The sequence below is a fragment of the Littorina saxatilis genome, linkage group LG13, assembly GCF_037325665.1.
Source record: "Littorina saxatilis isolate snail1 linkage group LG13, US_GU_Lsax_2.0, whole genome shotgun sequence".
Taxonomy (NCBI): Eukaryota; Metazoa; Mollusca; class Gastropoda; order Littorinimorpha; family Littorinidae; genus Littorina; species Littorina saxatilis.
In genome coordinates this window covers 9,002,503-9,011,692 of record NC_090257.1, presented here as the reverse complement: position 1 = coordinate 9,011,692, position 9,190 = coordinate 9,002,503, and positions in this window count along the sequence as shown.

The following is a 9,190-nucleotide window of genomic DNA, read 5'->3' as shown; positions in this document are numbered from 1 at the left end:
TAATGTGTGAGGAATTAATAAGTCTGTATCCTCCCAAATTTTGTGTTTGAAGTGTGAAGAGTGAAGAGTCAGTTTAATTAGATAGGGCAAAACACGTATACATAAAAGTAACTTCTTTATTCGCACCATATTCCACTTCATGACACTATGATTGCACCAGCCCTTCTATTTTTTTCTCAAGTTCTTCTATTCTCACTTTTCCAAACCCTTGCTCTTGTTAAATCCCCAGTTCAGCGCGATTACTCGTGAAATGAAAACCTAGCATCATGTTGTGAGAGTTCAAGTGGATGATTACTGAAAATAAAATGACACGCTTCATGCGCTTTGATAATCTCCATTCCCAAAAGATTGCTGGTTTGTGTAGACGCGCCTTAATGATCCGTGCAGCAATTCGTTTTCACTTCGACGATAGTTTGATTTTCGACCGCAGTTATCTCGTGTTTGTGTTTTCTCTCTTTTCTATTTCATTTTGATTGATTTTTTTCACACTTGGGTTATGGTGATGGCGAAAACCATAACAAGGACGAAAAATGATTCGATTAAGATTAGCCCCACGCTGTCTTGGGCTGCAAATCAATTAATGTGAAAGGTTTTCGATAAGGGTAAATACAAATATTCAATTTATCTCTGCAAAACTGCTGGCAACGCACGGTCAGTGATGTCGGTAGGCCAGCCGTTAAAACATATCGGTTGAAACGTTCCAGACACCTAGAATTGCGCATTGGTTAACGCATGAAAAATGAAAGCTGAAGATGAATTATGAGCCAGGTGATATACCAGACCCCTGCCAGGCAACGTCAGGTTATGACTTTTTCTTGTGTGGGATGTCACCTCGCAGGGTTCTGCGCTAGGCCTTATAATTTATACGTCCGGGGGGTGTAAGGTATCAGTGTGAGGATCACCTTAGTCACAGTCAAAAAGTGTTCGCTCTTTTCTAAAACGGTTTTCACCACTGGATAGAGCTTCACATTTATCCTAGAGCTTCACATTTTTGTTTCATAATATACCCTTTACACTATGCACTTTTTTCATAACTGCAAAATTTGAAAATAAAGGCGTTGTCCACAAAAAAATTTTAAAAAATCCATTATGACACCGCCACAAACAACACTTAAGTCAACCCAAACACAGACATATGTAAGACAATAACCAACAAAATAAAAAAAATAAAAAAAATAAAAAAAAATACTAAATTACACACATTTTTACAATGGTGGACAATAACAACAATACACCAGAAGAACAAATTGAAAGAATGGGTATGGGGAACTAAATAGGAACAGAAAAAAAAAAAAAAAAAAAAAAAAAAAAAGAGCTTCACATTTTCTTTAAGAAAATGTAAAAATATAAAAATCATGCAAAAGTGACATGCGACTCATTCCGTGGTGGAGGGTCACAATTCTGCTCACCATCTTAGATCACGCTATCTGTAAAATGCCTAATCCGCCTCGTCAATATTCGTACAGTTCGACTCGCCGTCACAGATCTGCTCAGGCTTCTACATGGGGTTAGACCGTCCCTGCATATAGCACGCCTTGCCGTGCGGGGATATAGCTCAGTTGGTAGCGCGCTGGATTTGTATTCAGTTGGCCGCTGTCAGCGCGAGTTCGATCCCAGGTTCGGCGGAAATTTATTTCACAGAGTCAACTTTGTGTGCAGACTCTCTTCGGTGTCCGAACCACCCCCCGTGTATACTACATTGGGTGTGCACGTTAAAGATCCCACGATTGACAAAAGGGTCTTTCCTGGCAAAATTGCTTAGGCACAGTTAATAATTGTCTTCCATACCCGTGTGACTTGGAATAAGGCCGTGAAAGGTAAATATGCGCCGACATGGCTGCAATCTACTGGCCGTATAAAATTTCATCTCACACGGCATCACTGCAGAGCGCCTAGAACTGTACCCACGGAATATGCGCGATATAAGCCTCATTGATTGATTGATTGATTGCATTTGGTCACATGCTCAAATTCAACACTCTGACTGCTTGCTGTGGTGAGTTGGAATATTTCGTTCAATAACTTTACGAAATTCATTCTTTACAAAAAAAATACCACGATGCACAACGTGTACCCAGGCTGTTCAATTGTGTATGTGACCAAATGGAGGGACGGTTTTATCCAGTGTAAAAGCCTGACCAGACTTGAGACGGCAAGGCGTGCTGTTCTCACGAGAGCGGAGTGGGCCTTTAGCAATACTCAAAAATGAGGAAGCAAATTACAGAAGCTGATCTTGCTCAAAATGATGGCTTTTCCCCTCTCTTTGCCGGTGTTTTACTTTTCCAGCAATCAACACATGGGAGGAATTCACAAGAACACTCCAAGCACATTTTGCTATCGCGGATCCGTCAACTTTTATTGTTATTGATTATCTCTTCTGTGCCACATCCGTCAACTTTTATTGTTATTAATTATCTCTCCTGTGCCACATGTTGTGGTCACATGAGCGCTGATATCGACTCTCACTTTACCAATTACATGTTCCATACTCACAGCACGCTTTGCTACCGCGGATCCATCACTTACATCTGCCATTTTAGATTATCTCCCCTGTGTCACGTGCTGTGTTCACGTGACCCTGTTATTAACTTGAACGAAACATGCGACAAGACAAACGGGAAAAGAGACTCAGAAAGATGCTACATCTCCTTCAATCCAACGACAAATTATAGAAACTGTTGTCACACCACAGACATGTGTGAGGTTGTTTACATGGTAAACCGTTGTTCTCAGGGGAAGGAAGGGTACTTTAAGGCACAGACAACATGTGAGAGAAAATTACAGAAGCCAACCTTCCTGAAAATGAACGCTTTTTTGCTATCCCCTCTTCTGTCTTTTTCCCGTTCCCTCGAGACTCGGCAATCACTGCGCAGGAAGGCTTCAGAAGAATACTCATAGCACACACTGTGCTATCGCAGATCCAGCATCATTTGCACTTCTTGATTATGTACCCTGTGTCACGTGGTTTATTGACTTCGTGCTTCTTGCTTTTTCCCCTCCTCCTATGGAACTCCTTGCCCCCGACATGTCTAGTCCATGTGCTCCATTTGCCTAACAACTCCCAACAATGGCCTTGTGATCTTCGGGTAACGGGTTCGAATCCAGGCCGGGACGGAAACGGGTCAACTCAGAGGCGGCATTCCTGTCCCACCTCCGTGTCATCACTGTGTTACGTAAAACTAAAAGACCTCGGTCACTCTTCTTTGAGTGCATGTGGCTGGTTACACCTCAACACGCACACACCTCGGTAGCGCGACTCTTGTTGCTGCTAGTTTTCCGCTGGTATGAAGCATCTCGAATTACCCAGCATTGGATCATTAAGTTTGTTTGTTTGTTTGTTTGTTTGCTTAACGCCCAGCCGACCACGAAGGGCCATATCAGGGCGGTGCTGCTTTGACATATAACGTGCGCCACACACAAGACAGAAGTCGCAGCACAGGCTTCATGTCTCACCCAGTCACATTATTCTGATACCGGACCAACCAGTCCTAGCACTAACCCCATAATGCCAGACGCCAGGCGGAGTAGCCACTAGATTGCCAATGTTAAAGTCTTAGGTAGGATCATTAAGTAATAACAATGAAAACAAAAACAAACAAGAAATTCCTCCGAGGTAGGAAAAACACCCCCGTCCTTACCATTCTCACTGCCACCAACTGAGAAGGTTATTTCCCTTTGACCATTAATATGTCCCTCTATAAGTCCTTGTAGAATCTTAATCCACCAATAACTCCCTAACCGTGTGTTTGACTGGTCCCAATTTTTGTAAAGACCGTCTCAGGAATGTATAGAACCTGTTCACCAAGTTTGGTGACGATCGGTCCGTTCATTCTTGAGATCTATATGCGAACACAAACACACAAACAAACACATCGACCGAATCCTATACACACCCCTATACCGGGGGTGTAACAAACAAACAAAACTGGCGACTCCATATTACACAGCCGCTGTGCGCAAAGCAAGTCACTCAACTGAATAATTAAAAAAAAGAATTGTATGTTATTGGAATAATTACCTACCATTCTTGTTTTTTTGATTCTGAATGTCGAAAGTTTACTAGTCTATCTCAGTATCTGCATTTGGATTTAAATTCACTCAGCTGTTCTCTCTGTCCTCTAGCTAAACGCGCCGAGTGTGGGGGCCAATACGCGTTCGCTTACGAAGACCTCTGCACACACTGGTTAGACTACAATGTCAGCAGCCTCTGCAACGGCACCGCCTCGGCAGCCTTCTTCAGGCACAACGAATACACTAACACCACCACCGCCGACATCCTCAAACAGGTCTCCTACCTCACGAACAAGCCCAGGAGCCTCGTGGTGCTGGTGGTGGGTTTGTGGCACAAGTTGGACTCCCGTATGGTGACGGAGAACTTCCTCCTGCCTCTCCTGCGCAACGTGTCCGGACCTCAACGTCCTCGCCTGACCAACTCCGCTTCGTCCTTCCCGGATAATTCCAGCAGCTGTAAATCCGAGTCCCCCGAAGGTCCCAGCAGCTGGAAATCCGAGTCCCCCGAAGGTCCCAGCAGCTGGAACTCCACCTCCAAGGAGAGTACTGGACCCAGAAATCCGAGAGTGATATGGGCAAGTATCCACTCCTGTGGAATTCTGCACAACGGAAACATCAACCCCGCGGTGGTGAAGTACAGCGAGGAAATACCCAAAGTGCTGCAAGCCTGGAACGTGCCGGAGTTGGATACGTTTGACCTGACGTCACGAGGGGTGATAAGTCGTGACGGGAGTCACTTCGGGCTGGTGGTGAACGCGATGAAGGCTACGGTGTTGTTGAACTACTTGTCTCAGCTGCAGGACCGGCAGGAGTGGTGATGCGTTAGTGTGTGCGTGTGTGTGTATGGGGGTGGGTGTATTTGTGTGTTTGTTTGCGATTTGCTTTACTTATGAGTGTTTGGTATCGTCGTTGCAATTGTTGTTCTGTGAAGTAGAACTTTAACACCTGAAGAGACCGGGACTCAGCGACACAGCCAAATGTGAGTGCGGCTCAGAGGAACAAACCCCTGAGCACGTTCTACAAACATGCCCACACCTGGAGACAGCACGCCAGCACTACTGGCCGGAAGACACCAGCCTGGGCACCAAGCTCTGGGGACCCGCTGCTGATCTACAGAAGACTGCGGACTGGCAGCCACCGACCTGAGGATTTAACGGCCATAACATCGAACGCAGAAGAAGAAGAAGAAGTAGAACTTTGCAGTATTTTGTATGTACTTTTATCCCAGCGAAGCTGGAGGTATCCCGTGAACGCTATACTGTAATCGATTTGAGAAATGTGCATACCGAATAATACATGATAAAGAAGGATTCTTTGTGCCCGAAAATGGGCCACAGTTGGAGATGGAAGTTCACCAAAAATTGGGACCATACTAACAAAAATACGGTGGGTAAAATTGGCGCCCCCATTTTTTGAGCAAACGCCACCCAAGGCCGCTTTGGACGGGTAGAAATTCCGTAGTTTCCAAGTCTATGGATAAAGCTCGCTAAGAAGAATACGTCACGGTCGAAAGTCTTTGACGTCAATTAATGCATCATGACGTCATGCCTCCCTGTAGTCTTTCTCTCTCGCGCGGTGTGTGTGTTTGTGTTCATTTTGTGCACATGTGTTAGTGTTACTGTTTGTGTGTGTGTGTGTGTGTGTGTGTGTGTGTGTGTGTGTGTGTGTGTGTGTGTGTGTGTGTGTGTGTGTGTGTGTATTTGTGTGTGTGTGCGCACGCGTGCATGAGTCTGTACTCGTGTGTGTGTGTGTGGTGTGTGTGTGTGTATTTGTGTGTGCGCACGCGTGCATGAGTCTGTACTCGTGTGTGTGTGAGTGTGTGTGTGGTGTGTGTGTGTGTGTGTATTTGTGTGTGTGTGTGTGTGTGAGTGTGTGTGTGTATTTGTGTGTGCGCACGCGTGCATGAGTCTGTACTCGTGTGTGTGTGTGTGTGTGTGTATTTGTGTGTGTGTGTGTGTGTGTGTGCGCACGCGTGCATGAGTCTGTACTCGTGTGTGTGTGTGTGGTGTGTGTGTGTGTGTGTGTGTGTGTATTTGTGTGTGTGTGCACGCGTGCATGAGTCTGTACTCGTGTGTGTGTGTGAGTGTGTGTGGGGTGTGTGTGTGTGTATTTGTGTGTGTGCACGCGTGCATGAGTCTGTACTCGTGTGAGTGTGTGTGTGGTGTGTGTGTGTGTGCATACGTGTATGTGTGTGCGTGTATGTGTGTTTGTTTGTAAAGGTGTGTATGTCTGTCTGTCCATATGTGCGTATGGGTGTGTGTTTTGTGTGTATGAAGTTTTTGTGAGAGAGTGAGTGAGTGCGTGTGAGTGAGTGTGTGTATGTGACTTGGGGTGTGTGTGTGTGTGTGTGTGTGTGTGTGTTTGTGTGTGTGTGTGCGTGTGTGTGTGTGTGTGTGTGTGTTTGAGAGAGAGAGAGAGAGAGAGAGAGAGAGAGAGAGAGAGAGAGAGAGAGAGAGAGAGAGAGGTTTGTCTTTCGCTGGGGTATGCAGTGCCTTGGCGTTGCACATCTACTTAATTTATTATGTTATTTTGATGTTTTCCGTGCCAAGGCTGTGAGGGTTAAACCACCAGGTTACCTGCGGGTCATGCTTGATTGTTCCAGCGATTTAAAAACTAGAACAATTTCTGTACTTGAGGGATAAAAGACTGTACCATAGCTAACGTGAACTGGACGATCCTATTTATTGTTTCAAGATTGTTTTCTGGGATTGAATACAAATATGGATCTTTACCTGACTCCTGTTGAGATGATTTTTCTGTTTGTTCGTTTGTTTTGTCGTGTGTTTGTTTGATTGTCAATCTGACAAATGTCTTTCAGACACACCAACCCACCTTAACATTTAAGTCACAAACACAGACAGAAAAAGTTAACGGGTAGCTACAGCACTCAGCTTTGCATGAAACTTGGAAAGCGATCTAAGGCCTTTTTTCGATTTTACATATTTTATCCTAAATGAATTTAAACTATTCATAAAGTAAGATGTGCCAGAAGATGAGTGTAAATATAGTTGTCTGGGTGACACACGTTAGATTACATATGTTCTGCGCGAAGTTAGAATCCGGTTCCATTCTAGAATGGACCGGGTCCAAGTTGGAATTCTAACCCTGCGCAAGTACAGGGGTGCCATTCTAGAATGGTACCCTTGTTGCTGGTCCATTCTAGAATCGGCCGTGCGCAAGGTTGGAATTTGGGTCCAAGTTGGAATAGTCATTTCAGTTAGACTATCACACAGCCAAAGCCACAAATGTGGATTTTCTGTTTGTTTTTGTTTTTTGTGTGTTTGGTTGGGGTTTTTTTTCGGGTTTTTTACACTTTACTCAAAGACATCGTGAATTGGGATTGTGATGTTCTGAAAGTGATTACGATTTTGAGAGACACTCAGCACTGATCGCTACGAACGGAAATTTCCGGACTGACAGTGTTTTGCCGATCTCGCTTGTAACTTTTAATCTTATTCATTTTCATGAAGTTGGTCTTCTGAATTGTGAAGATAAAGTCTTTAGCTTTGTATCGATATATAATATGACTATATAGTTTGAGCGAGGGAAAGGCTTTTTTTTAATTTTTTTTATATTTTTTTTTAAACTAGCTTTAACGTTCTATCAGGCATGCGCCTCTTAAGAACGGTGCTGCTTTGACCACAAGACTCGCAGCCATAGCAAACCCCTCGTTATGAGCGCCGACCACAACGAAAGCAATTGGCTGCGGTGGGTCCCACGAAAATCGGCAAAGGCGAGGCTAGTTTCTGTAGAAAATCGTCTCTGTTTTCTCCAAAATGACATATCATCCCATAACTGGCGTTTGTATTTCGACATAAGGTCTTGTGGCATCTAATCATCGATTTCATTCTTTCATTTGATTCATTTGTGAACGCTGAGCTTCGAGTATTTATGCTTTTCAGGGAAAATTTTTGAAAATTCTGACTTTCCACAGTTATTACGGAAAATCAAGCTTGTCAATCAAGATGCTGTGAATTGGAATGTCATTACTAATCATTAGTTGACCTCTGGCTCAAGTGGTGTCATCTTGCTACACGGTTGAATTGCAATTCGTCAATCTCTGCCGTCACTGGGCACTGAGAACGTCAGGAGCCTGTATTTTTTTCAAGGGCAATTAGAGGTTATTTGAAAGTATGACATGGTATAATGTTGTGATTTTGGAGAGAAAAATTAATTGACTGTCATTGCAATGAGGCTTTGTCAGAAATAAAGGGTATTCACTGATTTTAAGCTACAATTCAGTTGCTTGGAAATGACAGACCTCCAATCCATTTGTAAATCAAGTGAACTCTCTTGAATGATTGGTACTTCCTCTACAAATAAATGTGCACCAGGATATAATTCTTGGAACTTAGTTCTTTTGTGTAGTAGTAATGCAGGGTTGTAGGAGTTTGAAACGTGGGCATATCACAGTTTGGAAGGTAGGGATTCTGATAGATTAAATAAAAACTGTCAAACCTTTAGGCATGGAATTCCCCTTTGAGAGTATTTGTTGTGGTAGTACTACTACTATGAATTGCTTTCAATGTTTTCCCATAATATTATAAAACCAGACAAAAGTTGTTGTTGATTTCTGTTTTTGTTAATGTCAACTTTTTTTTAAACCTGTGACAACAGCTCTATAACTCACTCTGTCCTTCTGTTGGTCTGTCTGTCGGTTAGTCGGTCTGACCGTCTGTCTGTCTGTCTGTCAAAAAAATTGTCAAAAAACCGGACATTTCCGAGAGGGAGACAGCGCTGACATTGCAAGCGGCCGCAACCGGCTCTCATCACAAAAACAACTGCCCTGCAAACATTACCGCCCTGGTAGTCCCCCATGCTATGGTCTGCCTTTGTTTATTGCGTACTCAGGAGTGTCAACTTTCTTGACATGACATGACATCGCAAGATCGCCAAAGGATTTTTTTCAGGGGTAGACAAATCAGCCCCATTTTATCAAAGGGAAGGTGCAGGTGGAGATAATTCAAGGGAAGACAACTCTGTCTTACCTACAAACATTACGGCCCCCTTTATTCACTCTCGCGATGCTTCACGCATGTACCATTCTAGAATGGCACCTCTGTACTTGCGCAGGGTTGGAATTCCAACCTGGACCCGGTCCATTCTAGAATGGTACCGGATTCTAACCTCGCGCAGAACACATTCACCACCTGATCTTCTGTAAGTTTTAGTTCCATAC